Source organism: Dromaius novaehollandiae, chromosome W (genome assembly GCF_036370855.1).
Source record: "Dromaius novaehollandiae isolate bDroNov1 chromosome W, bDroNov1.hap1, whole genome shotgun sequence".
NCBI lineage: Eukaryota > Metazoa > Chordata > Aves > Casuariiformes > Dromaiidae > Dromaius > Dromaius novaehollandiae.
The window spans coordinates 34,134,474-34,154,580 of NC_088130.1; the positions used below are offsets into that span (position 1 = coordinate 34,134,474).

A 20,107-nucleotide genomic window follows, 5' to 3' on the forward strand; every position below is an offset into this window, starting at 1 on the left:
GTGCTGAGCTGGGAGCCACTGGTCTTTGAAAACCGAGAATAGCTGGAGGAGGACACAGCATAAGCAGCCATCCTCAAAAAATGTGAAACCCTCGATTGTGGTATGGAGACTTTTATGTATTTGCCTCTACTTAGATTTTTCTGGTCGCGGCTCCTTCCCAGGAAGTAGGCAGCTTAGCTGTCCCACAGGCTGAAATGCAGAAATTTTTCATGCATTTCCTGCAGACAAAATGGCTTGCCGGTTTCTTTTCTTTTAGGAAGGCATTTTGCAAGGGTATTGACCAAGTGTCAGAAATCAATGCCCACCCTAAACATGAAGGTCATTGCTGGGATGAGATGAAGTAGGCCAGATACACGGTGTTCACTGGGCCCCCCGCAGCAGCCAGTGCAACTCTTACCTTCCAGCAGCTTCTCGACCTCTTGCTTCACGGCGATAATGTCTGACAGGGCCATATATTCAACCTCTGGTCTTCTGACGGCTTTCTGCCCTAGCCCCCATACTACAGTAAATGGTGAGGGTTTTTTCAACTATGTCCTGTGCTACACCTGTGAGGTGAGGCCCTAGCACAGCTTCTTCAAATACCTTTCCTTTCCTCATTTCAGAAAATCAGCGATTTGCCATATATTACTTTTTTCTTTAGTGGGTTTTGTTTATCTGCAGCTTAGAGTGATTGTGGGTGCTAGTCACCAACCCCTGCAAAATTTCCAGGGGGAAACATCCTGGGATGAGGCCTGCTGATACGGGAAATTAACCTCCAAAGATGTAGGCAAATGCTTTGTAGCCTCCCTTGTTCACACGGCTGCTCACAGTGTCGGAAAGTAAACTCATAATACAGCCATCTTCGCAGGATAGGGCTGGTAATGCGTGGTATCCCAACTTCAGTCAGACCCTGGAAGAGCTGCCTAACCTCACACAGGTCAGTGCTTTAAGGCCATGCCGTCTGTCCTGGCTACCGCTGCGCATTCCTGCATTCCTTAGAGCCTTTGGAGTACCACATGGCTAAAATCCAGGACCCTGGGAAGTCGGCAGGAATTTTTCTAGTGACCTCCTTGCAACTAGAAGTTCACCCTCTGAATTTAATGCAAATTTATGAATTGCCAGACTAGAAAGGAGCATGTATACTTGGCCACTTGCCAAGTGTGTACCTATTCTCATCATAATCTGCACCCACTGGGTACAATGTAGGTCTAGTCCATCCTGCCATTACAATGCTGAGCCCAAATCAATATACCCAGACTCTCAGCAGAGGGTATCTGCAGGGGCACGGCACTGCGCTAACATGGCTACAGTCTTCTGAGGAGAGCTGGTTTGTGCTTGGTTGGTTTGCAGTGTAATGAAGTGAGGCAGTGCTTACCTGTGCCTGACTATATTGTCATGCTTTGGATGCCCATTCATGAAAATTTCTATCATTTAATGGGCTAAGTTATAATAACCTTTATTCTTCTGTTGCTATTTTCAGGGTTCAAAAATGTGTCAGTGAGTCTAAGGTTAATCTGCGTGGATGTACGCAAAGCACAGGATAGGGTCTGTTTTCATTATGAAAGGGATCCAAAATGTCTTTCAGGGTTTTTTGACAAGGGTTGTTCCTGGATGTTGAAACTTCCTTGATGTGCACAACATGAAAACACAATATGCAAATGAGCAAAAACAAGTTTCATTTAAAAAAGAGTTTATAAGAATTGTAAAGTACATTTATATGCAAAATCTCCTTTCCAATCCACTTGGAATGAACACGCTGAGATCCAATCTCTTTGTTTATAAAATGAAACCAGTAATTAACGCTTCTTTAACTTTGAAATAGTCTAATCTGATCAATTAACATTGCCACTCAGTGTAACAGTATGGTGAAGGTTATCCAGAAATTTGAAATTAATCTCTTTGAATAAGTTGTTTATACATTTGAAGGACTGTTGTGCCTTTGTGGAATATGCTTGCTGAAAAATATCCTTTTTATTCCCTCCCCCTTCACATCCCCCAAAATTCCCTTTGGCAAAAACTTACAACCAGTTCTTTGAAGATTTTCCATTTTGAATAATTCAGTTTAATGGGGTTTTAAAGCCCATGGATGTTGTGTGACTCGGAAAAAAATTCTGAATATTTTGGAACAAAGATTATGTTTAGCTTATCCCTGGAGGAGGAGAATTAGGAAGAGTATCTGCAAGAGAAGATCAGTTCTGTCATGTCAGGGAATTTCTTGAGCTTCCAGAGCTAAACTTCCCCTCAGATATGTCTGTCATTAAGAATTTATCAGAAGGAAGAGACAGCCCACTTCAGCGTAGGTTAAATATACTGCTTTTGGGCTATTTCTTTTTCCATTTTCTTTCTCCGTTCTCGCAAACCTACTTTGCATTGCTAAGATGAGATCAGATTCTGTCAGACACCATATACATGTACGGTAGTCCTTGTTTTTGTGAAAAAGAAACATTTTTTAAACCAGAAAAGTGAATCTAATGCAACGAAACAGTGCTTCTATAAAAGCATAAACTTTCTCTCGTTAATGGATTTGTTGGTGTCACATATCCCTTTATAAATGACACTGATTTGCAGAAAAATTGACATCTCAGTGAATGCTGTTTACGCTCTGCTGATGTTCCCAAAGAGTTTCCTTCTTCATTGCTGATCATCTCCAAGAGTATAACAACATCACGTCCATTAGCAAATGCTTGGGAAAAGCGTATGTGTGTGTGAGGAGGGCGATTACCCCTTGACATGGGAAACACAGAAGGCATGAACAGGGCAAGACAGTTTCATGCCAGGAGAAGGTATTAATGTGCCTGCCTTGCATTCTTGCATGAAAGTTTACTTCGTTATCTATTATCAGACCTATGCAAAGGCAGAATTCTGTTTGTGCGAGTGCATGTGTGTGTGAAAGAGATTTTGACAGAGAGGAAGAAAGATTTTGACAACTGCTGCAGCAACTCTTAGTGAAGGGTAAAAATAACTTTGTTTGATAGGGACGTGGTGTACTTTGATGGGTCTTCTCAGGAGAAAAAGCACCAGCAAACTAGTTCCTGTTACTGGGAGCAGACAAGATTCTGTCAGACAGTTCAGATACACAAGTGTTATCTTTGCTGCCTCCTATTATATCAACTTAGCAATTTTCTGACCCTGTCTTTATATATGTGTATGCTTGGAAGCTTGCCCAGCCTTTATTTGCTCAGCGCATTATTCTTTTCTACTACTTTATCTATGGAGCCTTAAACTTTAAATGGGAATTTATTTTTAAAAGTTTTGGTCAACCCCCTACAGCAAAACGATAATGAATGTAATGCCTGGAAGTTTAAAGATCACAACTAGCAGGAAAGATGCAAATACCTGAGACTTTTTTTTATTCTTACATATTTAATTGAAGTCACAAAAGGCCCAAATTTAACCACTTTGTTCTATTTTTAGAGTGTATGATATGCATTACAAGACATCGCTTTGGGTATCTTATGATATAGGTTAAAATTCGTTTACTGCGGGGAGTCCTATGTGTCATTTACACCACGTAGTACTTCTACACCAGGTTTAAGTGCTTGAGGCATCACTGAAGCAAGGCAGGCCTCATAAGGCCTAGTTTTCATCTTCCTCACATGACCTTTACAGACACCTGAGTCTCCTCAGGAAAAGCATAGTGAATCTTAAAAATTGTGAGACAAACTGATTTCCTTGGATTCCGCTTTTAATATGAAAGCCACCGAAAAAATCTCCTCACCCCCCCCACCAAACTTCATTTTATCAAATTGCAAAGTATAAGAAAACAAACAAAAATATGGGCTTCATTAAGAGTTAGAATGAATGTAAATTGCCACAACCTAGCAAGAAAACCTTTGGCTTTTTCTGTAAGACAGTCACTATTCATTAGAAGAGCTGTGGCTGTAAGAACATATCTTGCCTCTTGCTTGCTCTTGCTTCAAAGCTCTCCATGAAAGACTCATGCTTTTTCCTCTATTAACAGGCAGCGCCTACCTCCTTTTAATTTTGTACTGCTCTAGCAGAACCATAACACTTTGATAAGAGTAAAGTTGTGCAGCTACTTGTCTTCCCTGAAGCCCTCTTTGACATAAGGCTTGACTTTGGATGGTGTCACAGCGAGGCGACGTCCACGCGTGTCAGCTCTGTATAGGCTGATACAGGCTTACTCTGCCTGTTCACCCTGCGTGCCAGAAGCCATGCAGCTGTATTAGTGCAGGGCTTTGCCTGGACTACTCCCCATAACCTACCCGAGAGAGGCTTATCCTCTCAGGATCCATGTCATGCCAGCCACCCGCGGACGCAGTTTCTTCTTTGGCTCTGGTTGACATCTGGCCAGCTCTATGCAAAGGCAGAATTTGCTCATGCTGACCTGCAAAGTACTGTGAAGCTTTGTGGTATCAGATGTCAGTAATGCTGTTTTCACCAGTTAACCCCATAAATAGCTTACCTGATAAGGTACTTCACTAGAGGTCATATGGCATCTTTCCTTTTTCTTAGGATCTAATAATATTATACTGCTATGGATTTTTCCAACTGAAGTAAAAAATACGAAGAAAACAAGACACTGGGACAGTGTGATTAAGGAAATCATGTTTTGTTGACTAATGCTGAGTAATGGTTCATTTCATTCTTCACACACAGCCATTGATTTCTAGGACCAGTTGTGTCATCCTTATTCATGCTAGTTGAGGTAAATCAGGGCTAAAACAAAGCAGTTATAGGTATAGCAGTTTGTTTTCCTTGTGTCCCATGCCCTAGTAGCAGTTTTTCATGTATTCAAGCTGTTACAGGAAAAGCTCCCTAAAGGTATGAGGATGGAGAGCTTGAGAGAGTTGTTGATAGATGAGGAAATTCTCTATTTTACAAGTCTGAAAGTGTCTGCAAAGTGCTTAAGGCCATATTTTGAAACACATTTCTCAGACACTACACATACATATGAACAGCCTGTTGTAGTCAGTAAGTGATAAAAACTTTAAAAATAAGTTGCTGTGTAAGGAATGAAGCCTTCTGGCTACTACGGTCCCCACAATGGGAAAGAATATACATCACAGCTAGCAGACCGACCTTCTCCAGGGGGCTGCTTGGCCAATATACTGAAGAAACTTGTTCTAGTTAGTCTCATAGATAATTGAACGACAGTTAATATAGACTTCACTTGTGTATTTCCTCCATCATATCATAGATTACACCCTTCTACCACATAATATTTCTAATGCTCTTATTTTAGCAGACGCACACAGCTGTCATAAATGATGTTTGGTTATATTAGTGAGCACTTTTTATGCCCTAGAGACTGAACTGCTCCTTGCAGAGACCTGATCTCTCATAGAGATTTTTGTCACCTGTCTTGTATTAAAAATCCCACCAAACTTGGTGTTTAACAGAACTGGCATAAGACGGTTTCTAAGATTCGATGCAAAAATCTCCACTGACACTTTGCATTGATGTTTTGATAATTGCTTTTCAGTGCTAAGTGTGAAAAGCCACATGACATAAGTGTTAATGCCATATGACAAAAGCAAGCATTGCTAGGGCTAAGAATGAACTTCAGTCCTTGGTGCAGTGTGGCATTATCTGCTGCAGTGGTCTCCAACATAAATGAAATGGAGTTTTCTGAAGCATCAGAGTAGTTGCAGAGACAGGGAATCCAAGAATCTCCTAGATTCATGCCTCGTTCCCACTGACAACACAGCTTCTCTTAAGTTTGCCTGGGTAAGAAAATCTGTAACATCTAACATTATATTAAGCTAAGTGGGTAGGTTTGTTGTATGTTTGAATACGACAAAATGTGAGGTGAAACTTCAGCTTTGATATGTAACTGGCCAATTGTTAGAGAAGGAATTTGACAGCCACGTTGCTAGTTATTAAGCCTGTTCCTCTGTGTAGGAGTAGTTAAAAGGAGGCATTTCAACTCACTCGCTGAAGCTATATTGAAATTGTTCTCTTAATGGACTGGACCTTCTTACTGCATTTTTCTTACTGAATACTTGCTTAGCAACATACACTTTCAGTAGCAAGTCATTCTTGAAGGTAGAAGAGAATATAAACAAAAAAGCAGTGCAATTAATTTGCATTACTCAGAATATGACACAACACGAATTGTTAGACTAATTCCTGAATTAAGTCATAATACTGTATTAATTAGCAGTGATATTATAAAATTACCTTACTCTGTCAACGCAATTGCTATACTGTTCTGCTCACAGTAGCCTGCAAGGTAGTTAATGATGTAATATCTGTAAGTAGGATTCTGACCACTTTTTCTGGCCAGGGCATACAGTATGTTGTTTGCTGCACAGCACTTCAGACTGCTGCAGAACTAGAACTAAATATGAATAATGTCATCCATAGACAGAGAAAGGTAAAATAAGTACATGTATATGTATGATACATATATATATAAAAATACATATTACACATGAAGTTTCTGATATTAAGAACATCTTTTCCTGAAGACATGGATGTGTAGGTTTTAGTTCTGTTTTTGGAAAAGAAGATTAGCTGCCATAACGCTATCCAACTTGAGACTTGAAAAAATGATTTGAAACAGGGTTTCCAGCAAAGCATTATGTGATTGAGCCATCAGAGCTGATCCTGGTAACAGCTAACACCTGACAATTCAGAGGAAGGTGAGCACACCCTTCTCCAGAAAGTGCTTCTCAAGTTATGTAATGCTCTGGGGCATAAGAAAGTACTTCATTTTATGTAAATTAGCGCTTGATCCAAAATCCATTGAAGTCAGTGGAAAGAGTCCAATTGATTTCACTGTGTTTTGAATTAGGCTTTTAGCATCTAGAAAACTTAAAAGCGTTTTGACCTTGTACAAATATGCTTTGAATCAAATTTGTACCGAAACCAGCAGATTCTAAATATTATATTGCATTTTAATCTCACTAAGAAGCCAAGTGTCCCATGGTGTAGAAAGAGAAAGTGAGGACAAGAACAACTCTGCTCAAAGTTGCTTTTCTTAAAGTACCTTAACTTGACTTAAGTTACCACAGTGACTACAAACTTCAACTTGTTTCAAAAACTTGCAAGGACACCTTTCCCCCCCCCCCGCCAAGGAACTACCATGATGGTAACCTGCTAAGAAGTGACAGTCCCGGCAAGCAAAGAGCAAGCCTTGGCATTCCTGGACCCGGTAATATCATGCAACTAAATCAGAGATTCTCCAACTGAACTATGCATGCCTACACATGTCTGCATATATGTATGCATATACTATGTATACATATGTATATGTAGTGTGTAAGATCACTAAAAATAAATGTCTTCTTTCCTTGTACCACAAGATCCTTTGGAATGTCTCCCTGTAGCATATACCACGCTTGGATAAATGCAAAACACTGGGACAGTGTTAAAAAAAAAAAAAAATCAAACTGAATTTTGTGTGTGTACTGATTATGGTCTTTCACACAGCTCAGCCTCTGACTTCTACAGCTATTTTCTTTTCTGCAAATAGGATGTAACATCTCTAGTGAAAGATTTTAGTATATTCTGTCCTCTTTGTGGCTTTTAATTTTTCCAGCATTTTTGGCATTTTGTATCTCTTCTTTGATACCTGCCCCTTCAAGTGCTAGTTTGAGCCACGTGTTACAGCACAAAACCACTGAATCTAAACCAAATGCACACACAAGCACACAAGGCAAGAACAAAAGACATTCGTGGAGGAGCATCTTATACTGAAAAAAGTCCTTTTAAAATGCTGTGAAAAATCTAAGCAATGCTCAGACTCAGCTGTAACTGGAAGAAATGCTTTTAAATCGGCAGATGCTCCCTCCCCCTCTGACAAAAGCAGCTGTGCAGACTGCTTGGAAGAGCTCCTCAAACCACACTTGGGAACCACTGAACTGTACAAAGCCTCATTCATCAGCAGAAGAGCCAGAAGCCTCAGTGTGAAATTCTCCTTGCAGTTGTTAGATTAGGCTGGGAAGCATTCACCCACGCATGCACACACATGACAAATCTGCCAGGGCTTTTTCCCATTTCCTGGACTCCCCGGGGGCTGGCACAACTGTTGTGAACTGTGTCCATTAGCCAGGGCTGCTGCACCAATCTGCTGGGTCCAAACTGTTAAATGAAACAGATGTTTGGTTGGTATTCGGGGAGAAAAGCTCTTGGAGAGAATTTCTTAGGCTGCTTGAAGACAGGTCAATTCAGCAAAGCTATCCTAGGGAGCACAGACATATCACGCTGCTTATCAAAGGAAACCAAATGTTTCCAGTGTCACTTATAACTGGCCGTGCGGTAGTCATGTTTGGGATCCTAGATATGGGCCTGGTCTTGTAGTCAAAAGTCTTGGCTTAGAGAAAATACAATGCAATAGGGGGAAAAGCTGAAAGAAACCAAAATAGCTCTGTGCATATCTGCAAAGTAAGTCAGTATCTCTACTGACCTTTTCACTTAGTTATCTTCAAAAGCATTAGAGAATTTCCCTGACAATAGTTAACTGGTTCCTATAATGACCCTATAAATAACATTTTACAGACAGAAAAGGAAATATGGAATAACCTGGTCAAGGTGGAAACGGAAAGCTGCACTAGCTGGAGAGACGAAACCCCGGTAATGAGTGTGAGACTGGTGTTGTGCCTCTGAGGGCACCTTTCCTCTGCCAAACAAGTGCAATAGTCTGAAGACAGGCTGGTAGGAGAAGACAAGGCATTAGGAAAGCTAATGGGAAGAACTAGGGCAAGATGAGGGGACGTAGCAGGGGAGAGAGGAGTCAATCAGACAGAAATGCTGATGGTCAGGCTTCCAACGGGAAGGAAGGGCTCCATTTAAATAAGCAAGAGGAGACTTGGATGTGAATATGAAGTAACTGGATACATCTACATGTTATGTTCTAGGCAGATATGAACTTGCTCTGCTTGTTCTCCAAGCTGAAAAATGACCACCTGACAGTGCAAGCATCATGCTGATAAACCCTGCTCAGAGGCAGCTGTGAGACAGAGTGTATTAACTTGAGCTCAGTACTGTGTTAAATGTGGTCATATGGCTTTTTTCCAGCTCCAAGCAAGTACAGAGTGAGCTCTTGTTTGCCTGGAGCATCCTGTGTAAACATATCTTAACTTGCAGTTAGGAGTTAAAGTATTGTTAGTGTCTGTCTGGGAAAAGTTAGCCTAAAGGTTAGCTTTAGTTTAGGAATGGCTTGGCAACGTGAAGTATTTTGGTACTGAAAGAGAGCTGGAAGAAGAAACTGTTCCTTAAGCTGTACATCTGCTTTTTGTGAACTGCAATACCAAACCTGAAGGCCATGTAGGTCAGCCAGCTTCACTGCTCAAAAGAAACAATCAGGTTTTGATAGGCAAACATTTGTCCAGACCAAAGATAAAAGAAATCTGCAAGCCATTTACACAACAATCTAACAGGAGTGTTTGTCCAAATGCACACGAATTGTTAGTGTCTAATATCAGTGATATTTCTAGGTGGGTATTTCCTTTTGCTTTTGACTCTTTTCCTAACACCAGAAATGATGCATAAGGCTGTATAAGGTTCATCGAGAGGTTTGTTTTCCAAGGGCTGTGCTTGACCTCTGAGCCCCACTGAGGCAAGAGCGGGAGGGAGGAGTAGCTGGCTTGTTGTACTACGTTTCTGTTCTTCCAGCCTTACTGTGTTGGGAACAGAAGCGCATCAAGCGGGGACTCCATATCGTACCCTCGCATTAAGGAAGACTGAAAATACTTCTTCATTTCTCAGGCAGAATTAATGTTTCATGCTGTCAAAGGCTTCCCCTAGTTTACATCTATACTCTTCTTCAGTGATAAATGCACATGACAGCACTATTTGCTTGCACATAAAACTTCTCTGGTAGTCACACAGAAATTCCTCCCTTTTTGAGTCAAAAAGCAGTAAGGACTGAAATTAATTGGGTTTGTCCTTCCCCTGCAATTACTGGAAGAGATAGCTACTCTCCGCACTTTATGTCTTTGCAGGCCGTGCACTGTTCACCCCCAGCACAGAGTCTACAGAGCGTAGCAGAAATTTCAGCTTGTGGTTTTTATCCACTGAAGGATTTCGGTTAGTGAACTAAATTATGTCACAGATGAGCGCAGTAGCTGAATTCCTATTTGCTATATTGGGTCCTTGTGCTGTTAGCAACAGTCCTGCCAGAGATGAGGGGCATTAAAATTAAATGTTGTACTATGTTAAAGACAAATAGATATTCAAATAGTAACAACTAAATGGCTTACTTGTGGACCAGGTGCTTTCAGACGCAGAACCAAAGGATGATCCTTTCCCCACAGTACTGACACTGAAAGATAAGAGGTAAATAACATTTGCGAAGGAATACCAACACAATAGTCAGCCCAAGCCCAGCAGCTGCCAACCAGGTGCCAAGCTCTGTAGGCATCACAGCGGAGGGGAGTTTTAAACAGGATTTAGAGAAAGGTGCTAAAGCATCTTTGTAGAAGGGAAGTTCAGGTTAGTTGTGACATCGGCATTATCCTCCTCAAAGAAGGGTGACAATTTAACCACCCCATCTTCATCAGAAGAGCTGAGCAGGAGCAGAGGAAGCTGTAATGAAGTCTCTGATCTCTACAGGTGGTCACTTCAGGTTGCGGTTAAAGAATAACAGGGAAGCTCAAACCTCACTCTTCATGTTGTGCCTCTGCTGTGGAAAAGAGGAGAAAAAACTTCCTGAGGAAATCAAAATAGTTACTTTCATAAACACTGAAATCACTTAAAACAAATGGTTCATTTTTATTCTGTGGGTCTGCTACTGGAATACACAGGGTTTTGCACAAGTGCATATGGTGGTGAATTTGAAGATGACGATGTTTGGAAGATATAATTGGGCACATGAGCTGCCCCCTGTAGTACTTAGCAACAAGTATCAGTATGTAATAATGAAGTAACACACACTGATTTTCACATTATAGAATTAGTTTCTGTCTTTGCTATGTGGATGACCTAATCCTGGTATCAACACTACTATTTACTGTCATTTTAATTACAAAGAGATGGCACTTGATATGGAAATCATGAATGCCTTATGTAATCATTTTTACAAAACCATATCACCAAAACCATTTATTTCACTCAGCTTTTCTGCAAACATTACAAAAAAGATCCCGAAGCATCCAGAGAAGCAGCTGGAAACTAGAAAGATCCAGTGACCTGCCATATTCCTCTGACGTTCCCTGAAGATGTGCCCAAGCCAACATCTTAGGAACATCTTTCTTTCTCTTTCAAAGCAACAAAACCCTCATTCCTTTTCTTCTTCCCCCAAGATGTTGGTGGTTGTCTGATGTTAAGAAAATCTATTTTCAAAGGCTAACCTTAATGAAAAAATGTTTTAACCCTGCTCAGAAAGACACCCTATTAGTTAAGCATATTCACTTCCTCACATACCCATGGTCAAATACAGTCAGAGTTCTTTGCTCACTGTAAAAACTCCAAATAAGCATGCATGAGGGAAAGTCTGTCAGGATACCTGACCAGTCCCGGTTGGGACATATAGGTCAATAAAAATAATGTAGAGAGATAGAACATACCTGGCATATTTTCTGTTCACGTTGGCTCACGACCTCATAAATCCTGAAAAAACATGTCACAAATACGAATAGCAAATTTTGCTGTGATGCTTAGATATAATAAGGTACTTTTTTGAAGCTTGAACCATTGCCAAGAATATGCTCTGTTCCATATTTCAGATTTTATTACTTATTCTTTTTGAACAAAAAAGAGATTATGTATGAAATTACTTTTTTTTTAAACACTAGAAATGTTTTGTCAGGTCAAATGCAATAGTTGGCTGGGAGAAAATGGCTTAAATATTTATTCTACCATTTTATTTTTGAAAAATAAAAACTTCTTCCCTCTTTTCCAATATAGCCTTATGATTTAGAATTCACTTTAGTCGAACGATGTTGCCTCTCACTTTTTGAATATACATTTTATGAAGAGTTTTGTTATAAGACAAAGTCTTGAAATATGTAACAAGATCTTCCTCCAGTCACATTTCTCTGAGATAGCAAGTTGCAGTGTGCAAGTTGCACACTCTTCTTACACTATATTGGTAATGATGCTAATTCATGACTGACTCCCTTCTTGTTCGCACCTGAGGCTGAAAGTCTTGCCTTTCACAGTCTTCCCAAGAAAATGTCATGATTAAGAGTAACTAAATAAATGATAAATTGTTATCATGAATGATGCTGTAAAACACTGACAGCAAGGACAGAGACATTCTGCACCAAAGAGATTATTGAATAAGGTCCAGCTCCTACACAAGCTCGTTTGAAGTCATTGTTTCAGTTACAATGAAAGCATGCCCCCAAAAGATGCAAATATTGGTAACTGTACATCTACAGAGGTGCGCGCAGTTGTGTTTTTGCACCTTCCAGACAAATATCCAGGTGGATCCAAGCCAGCCCTGGTCTGTAGCCTGTCAGCGAGACTTTTAGCTTGCTTGCAAACCTGCGCTAACCACGGCCTGTGGGTGGGAGCAGGCGCGAGGCTGGCCTGCCCGGCGCGCGGGGCAGCCGGCTCGTGTCTCTACCCATCTGTGCTAATGCAGCATAGGAGACGCAGCTGGAGAGCTTCGTTTGTAATAATTTAAAGATGCGTTATTTTACTGCCAGTAGAGAAGTAATAAAATTTGGGCTAAAGAGAAATGTCTTAATACCCATAAAATCAGCTGACACACTATGTTCTGTCTTTTGGACAGAGCTGAAGTGCTGGTCCTGATAAAATCAGCAATAAAACTCCCTCAGTTAAATGGGTCAAGATTTCACAAGGTTTTTTTGCTGCTGTGTCCTTCGGGTGCTTACTCTGCATTTGAAATGGCTCGTAATCCCCCTTGCTGCTCCTTTCTATCCTTTCCAGAGCCACTGCCGACAGTCCCCAAATGCAGAAATGCGCCTGCTGCGTGCGTGCGGGCGAAGGAGCCACGGCAAAGGCTTTATTAGAGCAGCTTCCCTCTGAGACACGAGCAAACAAGCTGAGGTAAAGCCATTTCATACCTTGTCATCCGACTCTTTACATAAATCCAATTACTGTGTTACTTGTCAAGCCTTTTCACGAGCAGTGCTCGCGAAATGGCACCTCCCTGGCAACCTTCACTGAAAGACCTGTCTAGGAAAGCAGGTCTCTGAAGTATAAGAGTAAAAATATTTGTGTTGTTGGATACTAAAAAAAAATGCAATTGTTTCACAAACTCCAGACAAAAATGCTCCTATGAATATTGTGGAAGGAAATACTTTGTCCTTGTATATTAATAAACTAGAGATAAACCCTTGCACTTTTTAAGCTTTTAAGTGAGTCTCCTGCCAATACCTGAGCCAAGTAATTCTGGTGGTCATGAATTCATAGTGAAGTGCTAGTGGTAAGGTTTGAGTCCTCACTGATTGTACCGATGAGGAGACTTTCTCTCCAGAGCTGAACAGCATAGTCTGAATTAAAAACAGACCTGTACAAGCATCACAAGAGTGTTCATTCAAGCTAAAGAACAGTTTATGTCAAAAAGCGGTATTTACTGCAAGGCAACACTGTGAAGCACATTATTGGGAACTACAGATTCGGTGCTGGATGATACTGCATGACCAACCATCCTTTCTGTAGCACAAGAACAGACACTACAAATACTTCAGTTAAAATAGGGGAAAACAGAGATCTTGCTGTCAGCAGTTTTCCCCTGATACTAAAGCAATTCTCTTAAATCTTGAATTTACGACCTGCTTTGTTAGGAAAAGAACCACATAGCACTGTACTATCAAAATCTAAGTTTCAGACACAGACGAATTGACATAAGTAGGGTTGAAAATGGTCCCTTCAAACCAGCCAATATTCAAAGAAACAGAGCTTGTATAAAGCTGGCGATGCCCTGTTGTCTGCCCCTGCCGTCCTGCTGAACGAAATACGTGAGTGGAGTGGGAAACGTTGTTAGTGCTGAGACATTCATCACAGGCAGGCAGACGCTTTTATGCTCCCACTGTGCGGGGAGCACAGGGCAGTTTAACGCCACTTCTCCCATTTTCTTTCCTTTCTCCATTTTTCCCTTTACCTACGTTATTCACACTCCAAGTTGAAGGAAAGAGTAACTAAGAGTCAGAAGCCATTTTTCCTTGCAGCAGGATTCTGCCCAAATCGACCACTAGCGCATCGCTATGATCGTTAGCTCATGTGGGGCTGGTGTGCTGCGCGGATCCTTCCCGTTAGTTAGCACATCCCTTGCACGTTGCATTGACGTTGCCCTCATAGGATATAAGTAGGGAAATAGCCTATTTGTACAAATACATACACAGACACACACCCACATGTAAGCATTTGGTGTGTGGGTTTTTTTGATAGGAAAAGGAAAAGCAGTACTTTCCACTCTTCCAGGGCACAGTGCTATAAAAACTTCATGCTTGATATATGAAGGTTTGGTCTCAGACAGTGTTCCATATTTCCCACTGTTATTTGTGAGTATTCATGATATCAAGACTGTTTCAGGTCAGGACTGTTTCCGCAAAAGGAACCAAAATGTGAACTGAATCCCGTTCTCCTGCCTTTGAGTCTAGTATCTTATCCACCAGACCACACTTAGCTAAGCCAATAATTAACCTCCGTAACACAAAAAATATATAACAACATCTTGAACTGAGAGAGGACATATGGTTCTGCTAAAGCAAAGCAAAGCAACAAAGCGCATCACAAGCTCCAGCTGTTAGGTGCAGTGCCAAGGAGCAAAACGGGCGAGAACGAGCTGTCCCAGAGAGGCGGCTTAGCCCTCGGTCCCCCGACCGCCCGCGTGAGGGGAGAGCTCCCAGCTGCGCTCCACCGGCTGCAGCGGGGCGACCCGAGGCCCTCTCGATGGCCACAGCATCACGCAGCCAGCGAGCAGCACCCAAATGTGGCCTAAGTGCAGCAAGCCGCGACTTGCACTCCCTGCCAATAACGGAGGGTAGCGCTTTCTCCCGGCTTCCCTTCTCCCTGCCGCCCAGCCCGCCTGCCTCCTGCGCGGCCTCGGGTCTGCCTGCGGTCTGCCTTAGCCCCGGAGGGGTTATTTGCCTTCGTAATTCTCACCGATTTTACTATACTAGCGTGGGTCACTTGAAACAGCAGCTCTCAAAATACTTCACAGCTCCAGGACTGCCTCAAACTAAACTCAGGAGACCTGAGTTTTTACTTTAGCTTCATGAGTCCTCTTTATTGCATGTCATCTTTTATAAAACACAGCTGTCTCCTGCCTCTACATAGCAAGCAGGAGCGGCTAATCACTTCTTTTTCAGTAAAGTCTAACAGTCTAACATCCAGCAGCAGTTCTATTCCTTTATGCGATAGTGCAATTGTTTACAAAAATATTTTGCACATTTAAAAATAGTCTTAAAAAGTTAATATCAATATTTGCTATTTCACAGCCAGTATGAAAGAATAAAATGCTTTATTTATTTATTTATGGCGTTCTCTCTCTTCTGGCTCGGCAGAAAAACATGCACCTCATTAAACTCTGTTGTCAAATGAAGGCAGTGAACTATTTCAAAATGATTAATTCCAATTCTCGACTAAAATGGATGCTATGGAGTTCTTAGGTCCATATTTTTCCTTACCTTAAGAGCTGTTTTTCTTGGTAGGTCAAATTTCAGTGTGGAGAGTTTTGTTTTAATGATCTTTCAAGTAGTAATAATGTCTGTTTAAAAAAAAAAGAAGTGACTTTATTTAGTTCTTAATATAAATGAAGCTGAACAGTACTGAGCTCTGCTGATAGAACTTGTACACAGTTATGTTTATTTAGGACCTTGAATAAGTCTCTTTTTAAAAAAGAACACCTATTTATAGCAGAGATCTGAAGGTTACCTCTCCCAAATGAAAAAAAAACAATGTACACATGAACTATAACTCTTGATAAACAACTTAGTGCTCTTCTTCAGAAGAAAAGAACCAAAGGATGTAATTTCATTTTCTAACAGAGTAAATACGGAGTAAGAGTGACCATAGCTCTCACTGTTGTGCTAAATTTCCGATTTTCCATTTTTATCTTTTTTTTTTAATAATTATTATTATTATGTGTGTTACATGTGTGCACAGTTCCTTATGCAGAGAAAGAGATGTCACAGCTCCTTGACCCAAACAGATTACAGGCTAAATTCCTAACGATATGGAAATATGGCACACCACCACAACCAGTGGTGTTGCTATCCTGGTAGTTCAGCTCACAAGGAAGCACAGCGAAGTATTTCAGCCTCTGTAGAAATATCATTTCCGTGGAAGTATTTATAGATCTGGGATGAACTTTGGCACCTCAACTCTGAAAGGCTTCAAGCCATTTACGCTCTGCTGATCCCAGACTGTTTCGAGGCCTGGAACAGTCCCCCGTACCACCCGGCAACACTAGGGACTTGTCAGGACTGCAGCAGCCTCCCAGTGCGACCGTACAGACAGCAGCAGCACTCAGCACTGCCTGTTTCAGTGTCTTTCAGTCCTTGACATAGCTCTTCTACCACCTTCTCCAGTACCAGAATGACTCTTCCATTTCGGCTTGTAAGGATACCCTCCTGCAGAGACAGAGGTGAGACCTCTCTTAATGCTCACATTGAGAAAATCTTCCCTCAGCTGTAACTCAGGATTTTATTAGATCTTTATGCTGCACAGTTGCTTTCAACTTGACTTAAAGGCATCTGAGCAGAGGTGAGATATCTCCCTTAGTCTATTAATACGGCTATGTTCAGCTTCAGCGTAAATAATCAGAAAAGGAGACTTTCTCCTTGGAGCATAGACCTCTGTGGTTTTGATGCATTTTGGTGTCACATGCTCAGATAACAGTTTTGTTAATAAATTACCACTTCCTACTTACATTGTAAATGTACAATATCATCATCTGAATTCTTTGTCTCCTCCAGATTTAAGCATATTCCTTAAGCAACCTGGCTAGATTTGCAAAGTGTTTTTTTTTTTTTTTTCCCCCTCCCCAGATTGGTAATAACAGTCTCGTGTGTGCTCAGCTATAGGCACTGCTGTGCTGACACGGAAAACACCAGGACTGTTCACAGCACAGTCAAGTAATCATGTATGATAGTCATAATCATCCTGCTGTCTCCCTTGCAAAACCGTATTTTGTACAGGGGTAGGAAGTGAGAAATATTTTCTATTGCTTCTCTGAGCTTATACAGAGGGTTAAGAGTCCAACCACCACTGCAGATTTAACTGTGTGCGGTGTTTCTTTTGGTATCTTATACCACCAGCTTCCCATGCAGCAGGACTTCTCTGTATTTCATCACTTATAATCACCTATTTAATTAGAACAACCTTCTAAACAGATTTCCATCCCAATAACTTCCCCTCTTTGTAATTTCAAGCAAGGGATCAGAGGAAAGCTATGTTCTTAGTCCCTCCAGCTGTGCAAGTGGCCACCACCAAATGGTCCTTAGGGACTACTTAGAAGAATGGACAAAGGCATAAGGAATACATGGCAGTCCCAGCTCATGATGACGGGTGTAAAAATCTCTAATGCAAATGAGATTTTTTTACTGCATCTTAACAGATATTAAATGGGTTACCAAAAACGCTGGGTACGCTGTGCCAGATCACAAGTGTGGGAGGGGGCTTTGATGATCCCCAACGAAAGCAGAGCCTCCCTCTTCACGTGGGAGGGCTACTGTGATGGTGGTGAGATTTTTTTTTTTTTTAAACCAAAAGCATAGGAAATGTTCTCAGGGAAAATGTGCTCACATTGCTTTCATGGAGACTTTCTTTTTTCAGATCCTCTTCCCTTTTCAGTCGCCTTTTTTTTTTTTTTTTTTTTTTTGTAGTTCATATTTTTGTGGTTTTGCAAATACATGGTATCATGGAGATACAAGTTGTCCTTATTTTTAACCAAAATAATGCATAAAAAAGGGAAAGAGTGGTGAATCCCACAGACTGTATTTTCAGTTTTACAGAGCTGAGTTTTCAAATATCACACAGAACTCACATGGCTGGGAGTGAGAGATAATAGTTTTCATGGCTAGTGTTGATACTGGTATAGTTTCTTCCATCCAGTCACCTCAAAATTAGGGAAATGAACCTTACCACAACTCTAATTTTAAATAACTATTATAAATAATTATAATATAATTAAAAATAACTACAGTTAAACTATATTATATCATATTAAACTATATAATATTATAGTTAAAAATAACTATAGTTTAAAATAACTATAATAATAATACTGTTATTGTAATACTACCACTACTAGCAATACTATACTGCTAATATTAAAATAATAATATAGCTAACATTCTTCACATCTCCATCATACAGATAGGGCAGCTAAGGCCCAGACTAGTCATCGTCCTGGTGACTGGTCAGTGCTATAACCTCAAAAGCTGTCAGCTGAACAAGCTTTTTAGCAATCCATCAACAGACAGAGCATTAAGTGATGGCTATAAACAGCTGTTTTTTGCCACAACTACACCATGTACAGAATCCTTATCTCACCTACTCCAGCTATTCACAGGCCTACGTGAAATCAGAATTTGTCTTTGTAAGTCAAAACACTTGTGATCTGGGAGATACAATGAAGACTTAAATGATGGGCAAGATATGCAGCCTATGCACATCAGGCAACTCCAACGATTTCAAGAGGATTCCAAAAGGATATTGCAATACACTTGGTAATTCAGCTTGCAGAAAGATGTTTGGGAGTTAAATAAAAAGGAATTTTATTATGGCTACAATTAAAACCCTAACTAAAACTTTTAAAAGCCTTTTCTAAAAATTATCCATTCACAGCCTCCGCAATCACAAACTCTCCTCTCAGATAAAATTAATTTGAATGGTGTTGAGTTTAAAATCCACCGATTTTAATTAAAAATGGCACATTATATATAGTGTATTAATCCTATTTTGTCCTTTACTGAAATAAATACACCACTTTTTCCTGTTCTCATTGATGACAATGTTGACAGCTCTGCTATGCATGAGTGTATATGTGCTATACTTTCTAGATTTTTTTTTTAAATGAGAACATTGAAAAACTGTTACAGTCCAGGCATTTTAGTTTTTGTTTGATAAAATAAAGTAGTGATGATGGAAAGGTAATGTATTTTTATAGAGAAAGTAATGTGTATTTATATACAAAAATGTATGAATGGAGCTTTATAACAATTTCGGCAAGGGCAGGAAATTAGCTTTGTTCACCTGGTATCACTTAAAGATTAAGGTTATAATAGACATGAAAAACAATATAGCCTCATTCTGCAATGTATAGATGCCCATTTACCATCATAGATAAAAATTATGTATACTTAAAACCCTGCCCCCCCACACGACAAGGTGCAATCAGCTGGCAGGGAAGGACTGCCATGTTTTGAACTGAGCCTATGATCTGGAAAATACAGCCTGCCCCTCTAAATTAAGACTTTTCAAATCATGTCATCCTGAAGGCTGGCATAAAAAATGTCTAACTGGAGTTGCGCATGTCTATATTGGGCCAGTTGCTCTGTTGTAAGGCAAAGAAATGTGTACACACAGCAAATGCTACAGGCTCAGACTGCAGGTGCCATCCTGGCTCCCTTCACAGGGAAAGGGAAGGAAAGACGATTTTAGTACTTTCCTAGAGCACAGTGCTGTAGTTGAGGGCCAGGTACTTTACCTGGAACAAGATTTAATCTGGATGTCCTCACTATGTGTGTGGTTTAAAACTATTTAAAGAATCAGTACCTTGTCTAGACCCTTCTGTCCCCGTTAGGGCTGCAGTGCATTTGCTGTGCGACTGAAGCAGAGAATGTGGTTTGGTTTCCTCTGAAAGAAATGCAGTTTGCAACATGCCAAAACCACTTTGTGAAGTGCAGCAAGTGCACTGTTCAGGAGATTTGCTTCAAAACCACACTCTGCCCTAACCAAAATATTGATGTATTGGCAGGCTCAGCCTAGGTTAGCTTCTTTCTAAAAAGGGGTAAATCACAGGTGGCCCATTTGCCAGAAAGCTAAAGTGAGAAAGTTAAATTTCATTTTGAGATCATTTTCTTTTCTTGCCTATGTTGACAAGAGGCTCATTACTCTACATTATTCTGTCTTCTTAGGAGGCATCTTCTGTACCTGGAAAGCTACACTCTGCACTTCACAGGCAAAGAACTGAATCAAGCAAAAATGCACACACATCCTTGGCAGAGACTCTTATAGCCTTTACTAGGTGTAGCAAGCCACTTGTAATTTTGCATTTCTTCATATGGGCCAACCAGTAGCA

At 40.6% G+C, this 20,107-nt stretch overlaps 2 long non-coding RNA genes across 5 annotated transcripts in view; one reads left to right on the forward strand and one right to left on the reverse strand.

The window, feature by feature from the left end:
* Positions 1-20,107, forward strand: part of LOC135324414 (uncharacterized) — a 57,069-nt gene that overhangs the window by 17,566 nt on the left and 19,396 nt on the right. Inside the window, exon 2 of the long non-coding RNA XR_010385798.1 lies at positions 12,784-12,903. This is a non-coding gene — a long non-coding RNA (uncharacterized LOC135324414). The remainder of the gene's footprint in view (positions 1-12,783; positions 12,904-20,107) is intronic.
* Positions 3,313-20,107, reverse strand: part of LOC112980283 (uncharacterized) — a 490,482-nt gene continuing 473,687 nt past the window's right edge. For all 4 annotated transcript variants that reach the window (XR_010385785.1, XR_010385782.1, XR_010385783.1 and 1 more), the window contains 4 exons: positions 15,489-15,568; positions 11,454-11,496; positions 10,149-10,570; positions 3,313-8,028 (listed from right to left, as the gene is read on the reverse strand). This is a non-coding gene — a long non-coding RNA (uncharacterized LOC112980283). The remainder of the gene's footprint in view (positions 8,029-10,148; positions 10,571-11,453; positions 11,497-15,488; positions 15,569-20,107) is intronic.